This window comes from Zea mays, chromosome 10, assembly GCF_902167145.1.
Source record: "Zea mays cultivar B73 chromosome 10, Zm-B73-REFERENCE-NAM-5.0, whole genome shotgun sequence".
Taxonomy (NCBI): Eukaryota; Viridiplantae; Streptophyta; class Magnoliopsida; order Poales; family Poaceae; genus Zea; species Zea mays.
In genome coordinates, this window is record NC_050105.1 from 69,885,799 (window position 1) to 69,902,697 (window position 16,899).

Genomic DNA, 16,899 nt, shown 5'->3' on the forward strand with positions numbered 1-16,899 from the left:
CAATTGCAAAGATGGGGCCTGGATTTGTTAGGTCCACTTCCACCAGCACAAGGCAATTTAAAATATGTTGTGGTGGCTGTAGAATATTTTTCTAAGTGGATTGAAGCGAAGCCTTTGGCCACAATAACTTCGGTCACAGTCCAGAAATTCTTTTGGCAAAACATTGTTTGTCGCTTCGGCGTACCAAAGGCTATAACTGTGGACAACGATACACGGTTTCATGCCGAAACCTTCAAGGAATTCTGTGATCAAATCGGCACAAAGATCCATTTTGCATCAGTCAGACATCTAGAATCAAATGGACTTGTCGAAAGAGCAAATGGTATTATAATGACAGGAATAATGAAGTTAATTTTTAATTAGCCCAGAGGATAGTGGCCAGAAGAGTTGATTAAAGTGGTGTTGAGTCACAACACAACTGTATCAAGATCAACAGGTTTTACGCCATTCAAGCTACTATTTGGTGACGAAGCCATAACCCTAGAAGAAGCTAAAATGGGGTCAATAAGAACAACAGCTTCGACTGAGAACGAAGCTGTTATCATGTAGCAAAAGTCACTATAGAAGGGGTCAGACTTCAGGCTGTAGAAAATATTAATAATATCAAGCTGAAACAATAAAATGACGCGACAGAAAAGTCCGGCTGAAAAATATCAAGCTAGGGCATCTGGTGCTTCGGAGAGTGGCTAATCCGAACATAGTAGGCAAGCTACAGCTGAAGTGGGAAGGACCTTTTCTGTTCGTATCTTCGTCAAGGCCCGGTTCTTACAGACTAAAATATATGGACGACAATGATATTCCTAGGTCTTGGAATGCAGATGAGCTTCGGCGGTATTATGTATAGATTCATGTAATCTTTTTCTATTTTTCTATGGCACCCTTTTCCTTTCCGAAGGGGGAGAAAGGTTTTTAATGGGGCCATAGTTTGTAATCTTTTCCTTTCTTATTCAGCTCCACGAGAGCAAAATCCCCCAAATATGTAAATGTAAAATCTGAACATGCACCATCGAGTGCAGAGAAAAAGAAAAAACAGGGAGAAACTCGAAAGTCGTCCCTAAGGGGATGCAGAGCATGACGAAGCCACAAAAAGCCGTTCCTAAGGGAGTGCAGCGTAAGTTTTCTGCTCAAAAGTCGTTCCTTAGGGAATGCAGAGCCAAATACCGCCGAAATATAAGGTGAAGCGCGAAAAGTCAATGCGAATATCGCCGAAATAGAAGGCGAAGAAGTTCAAAAGACGTTCCTTAGGGAATGCAGAACTTACACCGAAAAATAAACGGTGCAGCCAAAAAATAAACGGCAAAGATCCAGTCATTCCTTAGGAATGAAGGTTATGGATGAAGCTTCGGATGTGTGTGCTTGGGCATTCATTTGCACGATACATTACATCATACATTGCATACATAAACATTCATTTAGACATACATAGGATCATCATCATCATACCATACAGATACAAACAGTTGCTTCGGCTCTAAGAATGCAGCTTCGAAAGCAGTATCATGCTTCATTGTGTACGAAAAGAAGGGAAGGTGTTTTTCACCTTCGACTCAAAAAGTACAAGTTTCGTTCACATAAAAGCACTTCACACGTTGATGGAAAGGTAAAAATATATTACAAGGTATGGACAAAATTTACAGAGTAGAATCTAATTCTTAAATTACAATATTCTTTACAAAGGTTAATACAAGAGTTCTTAGAGTTTTTTTCCACAGCTATCTATTCAAGCTTCATCATTATTTATTGAGCTTCGGATCGTCTGTTAAACTTTGGCTTTGTGCTCTTCAGCTTCGTCATCCTGTACATATTAAAGTGTTGTAAGGAAAATTCAAGTTTAAAGGAAAAAGTAAGCACAAGGTATGATTTTGTTACCGACTTAAGATGACTTCGTGCTTCGACACCAGCTCAGCTTCGTCCACCCTTCGTCCATACTAGCTTTATAAATCTGTTTTCTATGCTTCGGGCAAGACTCGGAATATCAATCAGATCTGCTGGTGATAAGCTAAAGTTGGGTCTATTGACAATCTTTCCATGTGTGCAACTAGATTTCAGGAAAACAACAGCTGTGCCTCGAGAAGCTACCAGGGCACAGAAATCACCATGTCCGGCTATAATTTCATCAAGGGCATCAACTTCACCCTCGATATGTTCGAAGGCCCCTGGCAGATCTTCAATCGAAGGAATAAATTTTTCATAGCCGGCTCCAACCGAATTGAAGATGTGCTTCAGCCGTTGCACACATCGACTACTGAACTCCAGACATTTGTTTTGAAGCTCTGTCAATGATTTTTGCAAATTTGAACTTTTTCGACCTCAGCCTCAAATTTTGCATCAAACTTCTGCTTTTCCTGTTCGAAGCTTTCTGACTTTGAGAGAAGATCATATTCAACTTTGCAATTTTAGCTTCAGCTTCTGCCAATAAACCCTCTGTTGTCTGAAGCTCGAAATCCTTCTTTTCAAGAGCAGCTGCTTGATCTTTTATTTTGCTTTCTAAACCCTCAATTATAACTTCATATTTTTTATCTTCAAGATCTTGTTGCATTCTCAACGCTTTACTCAATAGCATACTCTGTGCAGAAGCAACCTTCGTTAGAAAACACCTTCGTTGTTAAAAACAATAAAAAGTTGAAGAAAAGTTTTTACCTTGAAATTAGAATAGAATAAACTACCGACGATATGCTGTCGTCGGTAGCGGCTAATGTCTGTCTCAAGCTTCGGGAAACCAATACTCTTTAATAGAGTACCGATAACCTTGGCTCCGGTTTGATCTTGGAGACAGCCTAACCTTTCATCGTCAACACCGTTGAAGAGTAGTGCCCCTGGTTGATACCCGCAGGATATGGCGTATTCTCTCAACTCTTCTTTCTCAGCCTTCGTCGATTCTTGCCCAATTAAGTTTTGAAAGTTAAAATTTTCTTCTTCTAAAGCAGCTTCGGCTATTTCCTTCTCCTTCTCAAGCACTATAGTTGTGGTCTCTTCGGCAGCTGCAGCAGCTTCTTCTGCGGCCATGTCCAGAAGTATCTTATCAATATTAGAAAGCATGCTTTCTAGATTTGCATCTTCGGTCGGTTCAGCTTCGACAGTTGCAGCTTCAGTAGGTGCAGCTTCGGTAGCTGTAGTGCTCTCAACAACTGGTGCTTTTGAAGCCGAAGTCAGTTATGGTGTTTCTTCGATAGCTTCTGTCACAGTAATAATTCTTCGTTTTTTCGGCCGAGCTGCCTTCTTCGCTATCGAAGGCTCCTTCTTCTTCTGAAAAAGCTTCGTCAGATGTGGCGCCAGTGGACTTAGCTTGATAGGCAAGGATTCAGTCATTACCTTTAGAATTTCTGCCACATCAGTAGTAGAAGGTGATGTAGGAGTTTCTTCTTCTATATCAGTCGCCTTCTGCTTCGGAGCCGCAACTTTTCTCTTCTTCGGAGCAACTGTCGTCGGCTCAGGGCTCAATTTCCTCTTCTTCAGGTTTTCTTCATCTTCTTTTACCATTCTAGTGGTGTAACACCCAAAATACCTATTTTGGAATTTGAAAGAGGTTCTCCAAAAGATGTCATTGATAAAGATCATCATATCCATGAAAACACCTTCTTGGAACACATAAATGATAATATTAAATTGTTCATATATATATATGTTTGAATACTGAGGTTGGAATTCTAATTAATATATATATATATAAATAAATATATCTATATATTGATTATGTTTTTTTGGAACACAATCATTCCTATTGAATTATATATTATGCCTCTAAACTTAAAGAGATAGAATAAATAAGTAATGATACCGAAAATAGTAGGATTTATATGGCACCCTAGGATTGGAATCTGTTTTAAATTTTAAACAGAAAGATGAATCAGAGTTGAATTCAAACTTGAAATTTGAAAATGAAAACCAAAATAGGAAAATAAAAGAAAAAGAAAATGAGGATGTACCTGTATTGGGCTAAAACCCTCAGTCGGCCCAAATTCGCTCAGCTCGCGTGGCCCACCAATTCCCTTTCACGCCTGGCTCCCACTCTGCCGCGCTCTGCTTGCCTTCTCATCGGTCGGTGGGCCCTCGCTTTCAGATCCTTCCCCAACCAAGCTCCACGGTAAACCTCCACCGCTCACGCGGAATCAGCGTGGGTGGTTCAACAAACCATCGTGGATCTCGCAGCTTGCTCTGACTCAGACTTTGGCCGCTACCCTGGGTATAAAACCCGTGCTGCCCCCCTCTCGCCATCTACCTTGTGCCGCAGCTTCTTTCGCCTCGTAGCAGCGCCACCGAGTGGAAAGGGCAAGGAGGATGGAGCCACTGCAACCAGATCTCGTCTGCGCAGTCACTCAGACCTTCTGCGTGGTCGAGCGGGTTGTCTGGGTGGGCAGCATTGTGACTGCAAGAGAGGGAGAAACGTGTTCGGTCGCTGGAACCGTGTGGGCGAACATGCCATCGTGGAGGAGAGAGAGATGCAGGAAGGGAGAAAATAGAGCAGGGCCTCGGCTACGCGCTTGCTGGTAAGGGCTCCTCTGGTGAACTCAGCTCTTACCCCGCTTTGTGTAGCACGTTTCGGATTTAGGGATAGTCGCCGGTTGGGTTTTATGGCTGTGCATCGGCGTGTTTGCCGCCGGTCAGGCCATGGCGCCGCCTCTGAGCAAGTTCCTGGGAAGACGATGGGTTTCTGGCCGTCGGATCCAAACCTGTGGTTGAGATTAGAAGTCGCATGCCGATCGGGCTGTCCATTGGATCAAGATCGGGTGTACGGGTTTCCATCTCGGCTATTTAAATCCTGAGCGTTGTTATTTGATCGGAAGGTCCATATTGTGTACCGGTTCAGGATAATATAGATCTAATTCCGAGCCGTTGAGATTGATCGAGCGACCCATATCCAACAATACCCCTTCGGCCGAACAAATTTACAAAAGAGACCTTCTGTTTTCTCTATTTCAACCCGCCGTCCATATAAGGTTCGCCTGAGTCTTAGTACAAATTGCTCCAGTGCCCTGTACTTTACAGAAATTGTTAAGCAGTCCAGAAAATAAAGAAAATAGGGAAAAAGAGATTTAGAAATTGATTTTGAGTATAGAAATAATTGTAAAACTTGTATAATCCATAGAAAATTCATATTAAGTCCAAATTACCGATTCCAGTTCCTATAATTTTGTAATATTATCGTTTTTCATTTAGTGCCACTGTTTTGCCATAAAAGCCACATTAAAATTGTTATCTTAACTAATCTTATTAAAAGCACATAGAATCTTTGGAAACCCGTAACTTAAAATCTATAACTCCAAAATTAATAATTCATGTTCCTATCATCTTATTTTCATATATATATTATTAATATGTATTTTGTTCTTATGTTTGGTGTAATGTTAATTTTGCCCATACCATGTTTGGTTGTATTGCTACGAGTAGCGCGAGGTCACGTGTCATCTGAAGAGCAAGTTGGTACCTGGAATCTCAAGTCCCAGGCAAATTGTGCCCTTGATCACTTCTTTTTACCCACTCATGTTCTAATTAATCATAATGATCTGCATAGGTTAATTTTGATGGGACCCAATAGGTTACCCTAGTTTGATTATCTTTATACCTTGTTTACCACTGAACTTTTTGGGTAGTACTTGCTAGTGCTTTATGTGGTTTTGGGTATGAAGATACATTATTCATGATTATACTTTTGTTATCCGTTGTTATTTACTGTTCATGATAAGATCATTATGTTAATTGGAACATGGAGCGACCACCCGGGAAAACAGTGCTACCACATGGGTTTATGGACGCCCTTGGCTGATTAATTAGGAAAGCTAGTGGAGGACTACCTTACCCAAAAGGGGCAAGGGCAGTAGGGGAGTGGTCAGTGTAGGGAGGTCCTTGGGATGATTTTGCTGCGATGGCGATCATGCGGGGGATCCCTGCATTGGAGCTTCCTATAAACTGTAGCGGGTTTTCTGAAGCTAGTGGAACTTTGTAAAGGCCTCGTAGTGTTACCCTGCCTCGCCTCCTCGGTAGAGGTGTATGGGAAGTCGCGATCCCTTGGCAGATGGGTAACATGACTTGTGGGTAAAGATGCATAACCTCTGCAGAGTGTAAAACTGGTATACTAGCCGTGCTCACGGTCATGAGCAGCTCGGACCCTCACATGATTAATTTATGGAACTAAATTCAATTTGTCATATGCATTGCATCGCAGGTGATGTTGTTACTTCTGTTCTACTACTTAATTGGGTTGGTATTTACTTATACTTAGTAACTGCTAAAAAAAATTTGATCAACTTTAAAAGCAATGCTCAGCTCTAACTATCCTCTTTGGTAAGCCTTACACTTCACGTGAGCTCCCACCTTTGGCGAGTTCATTCACATTATTCCCCACAACTTGTTGAGCGATGAACGTATGTGAGCTCACTCTTGCTGTCTCACACCCCCCCCACAGGTCAAGAACAGGTACCACAGGATGAGGCGCATGGACGATGCTGTGATGAGTTCGTGAGTGGTCTAGGTCGTCGTCTCCCAGTCAACTTTGGGTTGCTGGACCGTTGTCTCCTTATAATGTAATTACTTATTTATTTTGTATAGAACTCCTATTATATAGTAAAGATGTGACATTCGATCCTGTGCCATGATTCATCATATGTGTGAGACTTGGTCCCAGCACACCTGGTGATTATGTTTGCGCCCGGGTCTTGGTGCCCCTGAAATCCAGGTGTGACAGAAGTGGTATCAGAGGAATGTTGACTGTAGGACGAAACCTAGATAGAACTGGACAACCAATACTTACTTACCTTTGCTACTCTGATTCTTTTCTAAACTTCTCTTAATCTTTTCTCATCTAATTCTGCTTTACTCTGATTATTCTTACCTTTTCTTTCTAAGAGACAAATGTGGATTTTACACTTTGAAATCATGTGCCTAAAGTGACCTTTAGGAATAGGAGACCTAATCTTAGGAGCAAAAACAAAACTAATTTTTTTGGCATCTATACGCTTGAGTGATTGTTCTTATGATACATGTCTGATTTGGATCTTTGATTGAGTGTGATGAGTTGTGGAGTAATGTCCACAATTACATCTGCATATACATAATGCTTACAAAACTAACTAAACAAACTAGATTATCCCTCATTAAAGTATCTAGCCTAACAATATCCATCTCATCTTAAAAGATTCTATCCTACACTCATAGATCCATCTTATCTTAAAAGATACTCTATTACCTTAGTAGATTCATCTAATCTTGAAAAAAATTATGTCACCCTAATAGATCTAACTGACCTCAAAAGATTCTACCTTATCCTTATGGATTTATCTTGTTCTAATAGGCATACATATCCCACTCTACCGTAACAACCATGATCTAGCCTAAAGTAAATAGATCTTATCTAGTTATACCAATCTGATCTAGATCCCACCTAATCTAACATGATCTAATCCAAATTGAGTTACTTAAATAAGTTAGATAATGTTGGTGACATAAATTAGGCCCTAATTCTGTAAACATATCTTACCCTAAATTAATACCTTGGACTAACTCATCCGTAAACAACAACCTAACTTACATCATAGGTTGTTTATTCCAGATATCACAAAAGCGAAGTAAAACTTTGTTCAAACCTACCTACCTCGTGTACCCCAGCTATCCTAACTATATATCCTTAGCCATATGTCCCTAACGTAGATGGCAACTCCAAGATTAAAGACTGAAGATGACCAACTTCATCAAAGAAGGATAAGCACCAACTCAAGTCTTCAAAGAGCCAAGTTGGATCACCAGATGAATCAAGGTCCACCATCCGGAATGGAAACTCCTTGCCCTAATCCTTCTTACCCCCGCCTTCTCTACTTCTGCCTAATAGTTAAGCATAATGCACCCAGGATTTCCTAACCCATCCCTTACTTAAGGACTTAAGGAAAATAGAAAACATATGTGCTTAAAACCACTTGGGAAAACTCGAAGCTAAACTACAACCAAACGTTTGGATTTCTATATCCCTTTTCTAACAAATCTCGAGGACGAGATTTCTGTTAAGGGGGTAGGATTTGTAACACCCAAAATACCTATTTTGGAATTTGAAAGAGGTTCTCCAAAAGATGTCATTGATAAAGATCATCATATCCATGAAAACACCTTCTTGGAACACATAAATGATAATATTAAATTGTTCATATATATATATATATATATGTTTGAATACTGAGGTTGGAATTCTAATTAATATATATATAAATAAATAAATATATCTATATATTGATTATGTTTTTTTGGAACACAATCATTCCTATTGAATTATATATTATGCCTCTAAACTTAAAGAGATAGAATAAATAAGTAATGATACCGAAAATAGTAGGATTTATATGGCACCCTAGGATTGGAATCTGTTTTAAATTTTAAACAGAAAGATGAATCAGAGTTGAATTCAAACTTGAAATTTGAAAATGAAAACCAAAATAGGAAAATAAAAGAAAAAGAAAATGAGGATGTACCCGTATTGGGCTCAAAACCTCAGTCGGCCCAAATTCGCTCAGCTCGCGTGGCCCACCAATTCCCTTTCACGCCTGGCTCCCACTCTGCCGCGCTCTGCTTGCCTTCTCATCGGTCGGTGGGCCCTCGCTTTCAGATCCTTCCCCAACCAAGCTCCACGGTAAACCTCCACCGCTCACGCGGAATCAGCGCGGGTGGTTCAACAAACCATCGTGGATCTCGCAGCTTGCTCTGACTCAGACTTTGGCCGCTACCCTGGGTATAAAACCCGTGCTGCCCCCCTCTCGCCATCTACCTTGTGCCGCAGCTTCTTTCGCCTCGTAGCAGCGCCACCGAGTGGAAAGGGCAAGGAGGATGGAGCCACTGCAACCAGATCTCGTCTGCGCAGTCACTCAGACCTTCTGCGTGGTCGAGCGGGTTGTCTGGGTGGGCAGCATTGTGACTGCAAGAGAGGGAGAAACGTGTTCGGTCGCTGGAACCGTGTGGGCGAACATGCCACCGTGGAGGAGAGAGAGATGCAGGAAGGGAGAAAATAGAGCAGGGCCTCGGCTACGCGCTTGCTGGTAAGGGCTCCTCTGGTGAACTCAGCTCTTACCCCGCTTTGTGTAGCACGTTTCGGATTTAGGGATAGTCGCCGGTTGGGTTTTATGGCTGTGCATCGGCGTGTTTGCCGCCGGTCAGGCCATGGCGCAGCCTCTGAGCAAGTTCCTGGGAAGACGATGGGTTTCTGGCCGTCGGATCCAAACCTGTGGTTGAGATTAGAAGTCGCATGCCGATCGGGCTGTCCATTAGATCGAGATCGGGTGTACGGGTTTCCATCTCGGCTATTTAAATCCTGAGTGTTGTTATTTGATCGGAAGGTCCATATCGTGTACCGGTTCAGGATAATATAGATCTAATTCCGAGCCGTTGAAATTGATCGAGCGACCCATATCCAACAATACCCCTTCGGCCGAACAAATTTACAAAAGAGACCTTCTGTTTTCTCTATTTCAACCCGCCGTCCATATAAGGTTCGCCTGAGTCTTAGTACAAATTGCTCCAGTGCCCTGTACTTTACAGAAATTGTTAAGCAGTCCAGAAAATAAAGAAAATAGGGAAAAAGAGATTTAGAAATTGATTTTGAGTATAGAAATAATTGTAAAACTTGTATAATCCATAGAAAATTCATATTAAGTCCAAATTAGCCCATGCCAGTTCCTATAATTTTGTAATATTATCGTTTATCATTTAGTGCCACTGTTTTGACATAAGAGCCACATTAAAATTGTTATCTTAACTAATCTTATTAAAAGCACATAGAATCTTTGGAAATCCGTAACTTAAAATCTATAACTCCAAAATTAATAATTCATGTTCCTATCATCTTATTTTCATTTATATATTATTAATATGTATTTTGTTCTTATGTTTGGTGTAATGTTAATTTTGCCCATACCATGTTTGTTTGTATTGCTACGAGTAGCGCGAGGTCACGTGTCATCTGAAGAGCAAGTTGGTACCTGGAATCTCAAGTCCCAGGCAAGTTGTGCCCTTGATCACTTCTTTATACCCACTCATGTTCTAATTAATCATAATGATCTGCATAGGTTAATTTTGATGGGACCCAATAGGTTACCCTAGTTTGATTATGTAAAGCCCAAAATTGGTAGGAGAAAAAAAATAATGATAAAATAAATAAATGAATATATTTAAGATAGTGTTTTAGGGATTCTTGAAACCTTTGGATAATATTGGGATTCTCATGCTTTTGAATGTCTAATTAAATAGAATTAAGCTAGCCAAATAACAAAATAAATAGATACAGAATTATGCACCTAGAGTTCTTGCATTTTTACCTTTGTACTCAAAATTTTAAGATAAGCTTAAGTTTGAAAAGTAGAATTTGTAACACCCAGAATAATATTTTGGTGATTTAGAAAAATTCCCGAAATAAAAAATGAGAGGTTAAAAGGCTTCTAATAATGATTTATTTCGTTTATAAAGTTTACCTCTCTATAATGACAATGTTTTGGCAGTTCAAAACCTAAACCCAATAAACTTTATAGAAATGGCCCTCATACGTGCATACTCAATATGATAATTTATAAAATACTATAAACAAATATTGCACAAATTATTTTCTAGATTAGAGCCATGGTCACGTGATGACCTTGGAATTTTCCTCAAACACAACATCCAAATCGACCTCTAGGTGATGGTCTTTGGGCTGCGTCCTTTTTTTTAACTTAAACACTCGATAAACTAAACCATACCAGAAATGAATGGATGTGGCTGCATTAATCTATTGCATTGGATGGATAAACATGCAGTTAAAAGTCATTATCTCGTACCCCTGTGGCCTATAAAATTAAAGGATCCTAGGCGTGGATCACATAAACTCAGACAACCGCCTCCAGCCATCCGCGTTAGGAAGTTAGAAAAGCTAGGAGGACTCCGCACGTCGCTCAACCTCACCGGCAATCGCGCAGCCGCATAACGACCACCGAATTCCACGGAGCATGTAACACCCCTGGTGTTACTGTAACTAAAACTTGAGCATGGCATCATAAGCATTGGCATTGCATATGTTTGACACACCTAGAGTGCATTCACTAGGCAAAAATTTCAAACAAGTTGTATTGTTTTAATGTATTACAAATAGGACCCTGGATAGGGAGCTTTAACCCTAAATAGTGGTTAAAGGGGTAAAACTTAACCTAGTTGAGAAAACCTAAAAGCTTTAGGGTAAAAGTCATAAAATGACCCCAATCATAAAGTTGAATCACTTCTATACCCCTGGGATACCAGAAACCCTAATTGGAACCCTGGAAAACCCTAAAATCAAACCCTAGGGGCTTATGTACAAAAGTGGTGAACCTTTGGACTAAAGTGTAAAAACTACTATGTTTGAACATATATAGTCATTTGGTTCACAAATCTGTGAATTTGCAAGTTAAACCCTAAGTTTTGGGTTTATTTGCAAAAAGTACCACTTGACCTCTATAGAGTCTAAGTCTGAAATCAGTGTGTTTTCTTCAACTTTGAGCCCTTGTATCTTACAAATTAATAAGAATTTGCCCTAGGTTACCACACCAAACTTGCAGACCAAACAAAGGATAACAACTTTGCTTAAGGTTGTGAGCATAGTTGTTAAGGAATATTTGGAGATAATCCCACTTAAAATCAGACTGTCAGGCTGACTGATGACTGAAACTTGGTCTGACAGTGGGGTGGGTCAATCTTTGAACCCAGATTTAAACATGATCCAGTGCAAGTTTGGGCATGGTTCCCATAACAAAATTGTAGCTGGAACATGGGGCTATAACTTTGGTACAGAAGGTTGATGAATTTCTCATGCAAAATCTGGAGAAAATCTGGCCCCAAATCGCTCTGTCAGACTCGTTGATTTTACTGAAACCGAGTACTGTTCACCGGCCTTCAGAAATATCGCGCCATGGATATGGTCAGCCCCTCGCCGACGATAAGAACGCCACCGCAGCGGATGGTCGTCGGCGGCTGCGGTAAAGTTCTGGTGCGACGTGGCTTCAAGCGTTGAGGTGGCGCTACCCGGTTAAACGGCGGCCACCGGACTTGCGCCGTGGCTCTGCCATGCGGGTGAGCTCGCCAGCGCGATTACTGCCGGTGAGGCTCATCCGATTGCGGCCGGTTAGCTATAAATTGAGGGCGAGCGTTGCTTCTTCACCGTATCCCACCTCTCAGCCACTAAGCGCCCGACTCTGGCTCACCGGAATAACCCCGAGCCTGTTTCCTCTCTGTTTTAACTCCGCCGCGAAGAACATCTCCGTGGCCAGCCTTCTTCGAGTGAGTACTTGCCCAATTGTTTCATGTTCTTGCTTGCTATTAGCCCCCTATTGCTCCCAGTGCCAACCAATCGAACTTAAGCCAAGAGCTTTCACCGGAACGTGTGCTTGCTCTGAAAAACACCGCTGTGACCCCCTCGCCGTCGACCCGCTCCTCGGGCCTTGTTCTGCCCAAACCAACATGTGTCCGTAGAACCTGGTGAACCCGTGAAGCTTTGCCCAGCCCCAATTTGGCCATCCTCATCTCTGTTTGATCGGAACACGTTCATCCCCTTGCCCATCCGCTCGGACACCATGAACCGATTGATCCAACGCCCCCTTGGTGAAATTAATGGAGGGGAAATGCTCGGGCTTGGTTCAATTTGATGTCCGCCGCTCGGGAACCCCAGCCGTTGCCCTAATCGGCCGGCGTAGGTGCTCGCCGGAGCTCTGCTGGACGTGAGCGCAGTCGGGGACTAGGTGTGGTAAAAGATTAGAACGCGAAGGGTCTTTCTGCATATGTCAGGGACTCACCGAAATAGTGCTCTGACCCCGCTTTAAGTTATTCTGTTTGTCAGGGCCTTTTCTGCAAAACCCGCAGCGCGGGCGCGCGCTGGCGCGTTTCTGCGCTTGTTGGGCCGACTTGGGCTGATTTCGGCCCGAGTCTGTTCATTGTTTTTCTTTTTCTATTTCTAGCGGGCTTTGGAAAGCTGTCATAAATTGAAGAAAAATCCTAAAAATATGAGACCAATTTTCTTAGAACCCTAATTTCCTGTAGTATTTAATAAAAATAAACTCATGATTTTTAGATCAAATAGGGAATTTTAGAGTATTTAAAATAGCCTAAACTACTGGTTCTGGATTTTTAGAAAATAGATAATAATCCCAAAATTGCCCACACTTTTTATGTGAGCTTTTCACAATATTTAGAAGCCTTGGGTAGAGTTTGGTTTGATTTGAACATTGTTTGATAACTAGAACCCAAAAACCCTACCCCTGCCCTATGAACTCCTTTACCGACTCCGGAAACCCTAAGTTCCCGGAATCCCGTGAAGGAAAGTTGTACTCAAGACTTAGTTAATAAATCCTTATTACCTTTGCACTCTCATAAGCATTACATGGAATTCATTCTTATATATATACCTATATGGTTATATCTAGAGAACGAAGAAGAGAGTGAAGTGACTTAAAGAGAAGACGCCACCACCACCTTTGGAATCTCAGGCAGAGACTTGGCTCTACTTCGACAACTGCGAGTCCGAGCCTGACTCACCTACTAACGAAGGCAAGCCCCGGTGCATGCAACCCCTTTCCTTGTGTTTTAAATACTTTTCGCACACTTTAAGTCTAGTGAAATGTGCATTAAGTTCATAGGAATTGCTTGAAACCCTTTGATGCATTGCTTTCCTTGATATCCATACCTTTATAGATACTTCTGTGAAGTATCAAAATATGATTTACAAAAATGCTTAGCCTTGCTTAGATCTTGTGGATAGAGGTTGTCCTCAATTTAACCCGGGAGAGGATGACTTCTACCTGCAAGAATATTTTCATTTGGAGCAATGGTGGGATCTTACTGCAAAGTTCCCTGTGATGCTCTTTTCATCCTAAGGAACAGAAACAATCCTAAGGATGGAAGTACTTAAATCGAGACTTGGGCTAGGAACAGGTGATGCTCCGCCCGGGTCAATTAAGGATTGGATGCGTATGTAGGCCTGTTGATCAAGGACTATCTTATCTAGCCACATGCCCTGAGAATGGGACAGGGTAAGCTTGAACCCGGCTATTCCATTCATGAAAAGACAATCGCGCACTGGGCGTGGAGAGATGGCGAGAGTGGCACGTACCCTCCTGGCAACGGATCGCCTAAAAGGGGTGGTGTACTTTCGGGTGGCGCGGACCTGTTCATGCAGTGGAGGATCCGTGGGAATAGTAGACATCAAGGTTTACGAGAAACATATGTCGTGTGGTTAGAGATCCTCAGCTGAGTAAATCGATTCGGATCGCCGTTATATCCCCGGAGAGTGGAGACTTGAGCTCCGACCTACAACCTAAGTCAAGATGTGAACACTATGGATAAAAATGATGTTGTATTGATGAGATGATGAAATTAGACTAGATGCAAACAGAGTCTATTAAATATTTAATCTGGCGTTAAAATATTGAAAGTAAGGACTCACTTTAGTAAGCTATTTCTGCAAAAGTATCTAAGTTGATTCTTGCTAAAGCCTCTCCTTGACTCCTATTTATCCAGCATACCCTTGAGAGTCTTTTCCTTAGTCGGGTAAGACTTGCTGAGTAATTCCATACTCAGGGTTTATCCCTTTGTTGTTTTTAGGTGAGGAAGCGACATATTTTTGTTGCTTTTGCTCCAAGGTGGTACCAAATGAAGGAAAACAGGAGTGAAGATGCGGGAGGACTTGGTCCTCCATATAGGATCTTCTTGTTTTAAAGCTATCGGGAGGAGTCTGTGCCTCCCTTGATATGTGTAACTACTCAGCACTCGTTTATAGCTCTGGTCTGTAACAAGTAACTTGATCTTACTTTCTAAATAAATGAAAGTTTATGTAATTGCTTCCGCACTTCTATATCCCCGATGATCTGTAATGTCTGCAAGACGGGTGAGACGTTCCTGGTAAGGTAAGGAAAGATATCGAACTTGTCAAGTGACTTAGGAACATCTACAGGGTGTCTGATGTCTGTTAGACAAGGACAACTGTAGGTCGGCCTAATTACTTGGGAGGTTCCGTCACAGCTGGTATCGGAGCGTAGCCCTTCTTTGCAGATATTATGAGGCATCTTCAAAAAAAAATTTCAAAAGTCTTACCTAAAAACTCTTTTCTCTTCTTACCTAAGTATTCTGAAGAGTCTATCTTAAAGACCAGATAGGAAGAGTGCAATGTATAGAAGGTTGAATCGACTAAGGTTGATTCTGTAATTATACATGCATCATGCTAAGAATCATACTAATAACATTTTCCCCCTTAGAGAAATGCTGTCGCGCATCAGAAAGACCGCGCGCAAATCTACTAGACCCATTGGCATACCTGCCATTAACTTACCCTAAGACATGAAGAAAGTAGCAGTGGTAGCAACGATCCTATCGGGATCTGGAAGCACAAGTCAAACTGCTTCAATCAGAACTCCGTCGCAGGAATGATCTATGGGTCGCGGATGCAGCCATCCGCTACTTACAAGACCAACTCGTGAATCGAGATCTAGCGCTCGATTGGACGGTTAACTCTCGTCCACTCGCCTGGGCTAAGAAAGCCAAAGCTCGAGCCCATGTGGAGGAGCTTAGCTTAGCCATGAATAACTTGCAGGTCTATTATAATACACTACATGAAGGAATTCATGTGTTGTATTCACAACTGCACCCGAACGTCCCTGTGAATTCTGTCGGGATGGAAGCCGGACCTTCTCATGTAGCGGGAGAAGCACTTGATGGTGCACTGGACCTTTTCAGGCCTCCTCCCTCTATGAAGTTGGTTGACGAATGGTCTTCTACGCCCGACAGTAAAGCTACCAAAGGTGAAAAGAAGCGGCTTACCATGTGCCCATGACATTGGCCGGACGAAACTTTCCTACTAATATGATTGTTCCAAAAGGCCAAGACTTAGATGTCATCTTGGGCATAAACTGGTTAGTCCAGCAAAAAGCAATTCTCAAACACTGATCTGAGAACCATCAGGTTGAGTTATAACCAATAGAGAGTTGATGATTTGATTGCCTAAACCCAAGAATTAGGCTATATTCGTATTTAGTGAACCATAACACGGCCCAAAGTCGAATTTTCCGTTATCACTTCATGGCCAAACCCATACAAGTAAATGCCTAGATAATTTCTTTGTCGGACCTAGAGTATACCTAGATTTCAAACAAGGATCTCAAGTCATGCCTCCTCCTAGAGCCGTTCTCTTGATCAGCTGATGCAGGTTGCAGTCTCTAGTGTATTTGGCCTCTCCTTGCGGATCGTCGTGTTGCTCTATTAACCCAACCTAGAAAAGCCATGTCCGACCATTTCCTTGAATTTGATGCCTTTGGTTTCTTCATATCTATCGAAGGCCTACCAACTTAATCCTTGACCTTGTGATTTCTATGATGGGCATAAAAAAATATGCTTGGGCTGAATTAACAGTCTCCCATCATACTTCTTTCATCAAGTTTAGGTTATGGCCATTCCTTGTTCACTTCTTTGGGCCATGATCTATTTGGCGCTCTACTTGTAGCCATTTTTACTGGTGGAGTATCCCTTTGTATGTAGTCACCCTTGCTCAATCTATTGGTGTCGCATGAGGTTTCTTATTGGTTATGTCTGGTAATGGCGTTATGACTAAAATCGGTGATACCGCGCTGAAACCGAGGGCCTCCGGTGGGTGCACACACAGGGTTGCGCTACTTGGCACGCGCTAGTATCACAGTTAGTAGTCATAATCCATTATAAGACTATATTGATATGTTATCTCTACGCAAATTATTCTTGCCACGTGAGATTCAGTATTGGTGCCAGTTTTGTAATGGTGTCATGGTTAAGAACGTATGGTACTGCAGCGAAGCTGAGGGCCTCCTGTGAATGCGCACACAGGATTTTGCTGCTTGGCGCCTGCCGGTACCAAGGTCTCTGGTCATGATCCATTGTGAAACTACACTGATGTGTTGTCTTCTA